The sequence below is a fragment of the Leucopleurus acutus genome, assembly GCF_964270905.1.
Source record: "Leucopleurus acutus genome assembly, chromosome: 15".
In the NCBI taxonomy this organism is placed as follows: domain Eukaryota; kingdom Metazoa; phylum Chordata; class Mammalia; order Artiodactyla; family Delphinidae; genus Leucopleurus; species Leucopleurus acutus.
The window spans coordinates 7,796,849-7,800,142 of record NC_139157.1 but is presented as its reverse complement, the minus strand read 5'-3'; positions in this window follow the sequence as shown (position 1 = coordinate 7,800,142).

Sequence of the window (3,294 nt, the reverse complement as noted above, 5' to 3'; positions counted from 1 at the left end):
TTAATGGGGGTCAGTCCAGCTCACGGCTTCAGAGTCCTTGTTAATCATGGATCTTGTACTAAAAGCTGCCGGAAGGGAAGAGGGAAGAGAGTTTTATTCTTTGGGTGCAGTTCGGGTGGTAGTGTTTTATACACATTGTCCTATTCGTCGAGTCTTGCGTGAGAGAAACAAAGAAGACTCTATGTTTTGTTTAAACTCCCAGCATTGGGCTTAGGAGAAGCTCTTGAAACCAGCCTCTACCGAACCGCTTTACAGGATTAGCCCTCTGTGATGATTTTGTGTCCAGATTAAACATGATACCTGGGTGAGTCTGTGAGGGTGTTTCCAGATGAGATTAGTGTTGGAAGCGGTGGACTCAGTAACGTGGACGGCTCTCCCCAGCGTGGGTGGGTAGCATCCAATCCATGGAGGGACTGAGCAGAAAAAGAAGCAGGGGAAGGGAGGGTTGTCCCCTGCCTGCCACCCGCCCTTCCTGCCTGCTGTTGAGCTGGGACATCTGTCTTCTGCACTGGGCCTGGGAGTTACTGCATCGGCTCCCCTGGTTCTCAGGCCTTCAGACTGGGACTCAGTGGCACCACTGGCTTTCCTGGGTGTCTGGCTTGCTGACAGTAGATTGTGGGATTTCTCAAACTCCACCATCGTGTAAGCCAAAGTTTCCTTTCGTGTATGTGTATATCTTCCACTGGTTCTGTTTTCTCTGGGGAACCCTGACCGGCACACCACCTCTCTGTGCAACTGTAACTGAGCAGGACCCTGTGGGGCCTTTCTGGGACAGACACCCTCCCCCATATCCTCTGCTGTAGCTCCTCTCTGAAGTGCCCAGATAATAGTATCTCATGCGTATTTCCTGAGTTTTTCAGATGCTAAAAACCACCACCAAATGGAAGAAATTAACTACTTGATGATCACGTAGCCCCCAGACCTACTGGCGCCTAAGGACTGACATTGCTAACCCCTGTGACACTGCCCTGTTCCCTCAACATCAACCAGTCAGAGAATTGCGCAAGAGCTGATCACCAAACCTGCCACTGCCCCCCCCCCCCAATCTTGTCTTTAAAAATGTTTTGCTGAAATCCTTCAGGGAGCTGGGGGGGGGGGTGGTTTGGGGGGCATGGGCCACCCATTCTCCTTACTTGGCCCTGCAATAAAACCTTTCTCTGCTCCAAACTCTGACGTTTCGGTTTGTTTGGCCTCACTGTGTGTTGGGCACACCGACTTGTGTTGGGTAGCAAAACCAGCCGATGACTCCTCAGCTCGGCTAGGTGGCCACATTCTAATGTGCCCACCCAGCTGCATCTCCTAGTTGAGTTACAGGCTGATGAAGGATCAGTTAGATTTGTTCCTAAATCTGTTTTTTCTCATTGAACTTGGTATTGTAATTACCTAATTTGATAACATCATGTAACCTGATGAAATAGGAAGGTGAAATGCATTTTTATTATAATTTGATTGAAGTAAATTAAATGTCTTCTTGATATTCAGTGAAATGAGTGCCTAAAAATATCATCTAAATGTGGGCAAGTCAAATGTTAGAAAAAGTGTAGTAAGAATCTGGGATTTTGGATTCAGGTTGTTTCAAAGTGTTTTGAGTTCTGGCTCTAGTCTAAAGAGACCCAAATTGCAAATCATAAACAATGCATTAGGCTTATGCAAGAAAGAGCACGTAGAACTCCTATCAGCAGGCCTACACTTAAAGAAAAGATCTTCATCTGTCGTTGAAGAAATAGAAATATGTTCTTTTTGTTTTAGGTTAAATTAAAATAATAGTGTTTGATGACTGGGATGTTAGGTAATGGGGATTCTGCTGAGCACATCTTACAACATAGATAGAGTGGTCCCCTGCCCTTCCATTCACAAGCTGCCTCTCCCATTCACAAGCTGCCTCTCCCAGTTTACACAGCCAACCCATTTCTTTTCCTCAAGGGTGTTGGGGCTTTTTGGGATCACCACCCCCAGAACACACCCCGCGGCTACTGGGTCCAGCCTGGAGGTTGCAGCCCAGCCCACCTCAGGGCATAGGGAGGGATCCACAGGGGGCCATGTCCACGAGCACACTGACATAATGTCAGCTCTTCTTCTTTCCAAACTGCCACTTTTCATCTGACTTCTTGACTGTTTGCCTGCCTACAAAAACATGCTGTTGCATTCCAGGCACACAGAAAAGGGAATGCGGATTTTAGAACGTTAATTGTATTGCCCTCTCTGTGCTCTTATTATGTTTTTATTCCAATGTTTCTTTCAGTTTACAAGAGGTGGAATTCTACCTAGGTGTCAGCAGACTTTCTCCATAAAGGGCCAGATAGTAAATCTTTTAAGGTTTGTGGGTCAGAGAATCTTTGTAGCAACAACTCACTCTGCTGCTGTCACTGCAAAGCTGCCATAGAGGGTATAGAAGTGAATGGGTGTGGCTGTGTGCCAATAAAACTTTATTTAAAAAACAGGCAGTGGTCTGGATTTGGCTTATGGACTGAACCCTGTGATTACAGTAAGAGTTCTTAACTGAGCGAGGGATTGGTAAAACCTGTGAAAGTGTATGCAGATTTGGGGTATGTATTTTTCTGGACAGAGGAACTGTAGTTTTCTTTGGATTTCAAAGGCATTTTGATAACTAACGTTAAGAAACAGTGCTATAGAGAAATGGCCTCTTCTGGGTCCCCATAGGATTTAATTTTTAAAAATATTGTACTTTTAATCATTTATTTTCAAAAATTTTATTTTGAAATAACTATAGATTTACAGGAAGTTGCGAAGATAGTACAGAGAGGTCCTGGGTCCCCTTCACCTAATTTGCCCCAATGGTTACATCTTACGTAATTAAAGTATAATATCAGAACCAGGAAACTGACATTGATGCAGTATGTGAATATGGATCTATGTCATTTTATCACTCATGTAGGTTTAGGGAACCACTACCGTAATTAACCACTAATCTGTTCTCCATCTCAATAGTTTTTCTTTGAGATTGGCTTTTATCACTCAGCATAATGCCCTTGATATCCATTCAAGTTGTCCGTGTATTGTTGCTTTGTTGCTTTTCTTGTTGAGGAGTATTCCTTGGTATGAGGGGCATTTTGGTCATTTGCAGATTTTGTCTATTATAGATAAAAACTGCAATGAGCAATTGTGTATGGAATTTTGTGTGGATATATGATTTCCTTTCTCTGGGATAAATGCCCAGGAGTCCAATTGCTGGGTGATATTGTGAGTGCATGTTTAGTTTTTTTAAGAAACTGCTGAACTATTTTCCAGAGTTAATCATTTATTTTTAACAACAGTATGAACATGCCATGGACA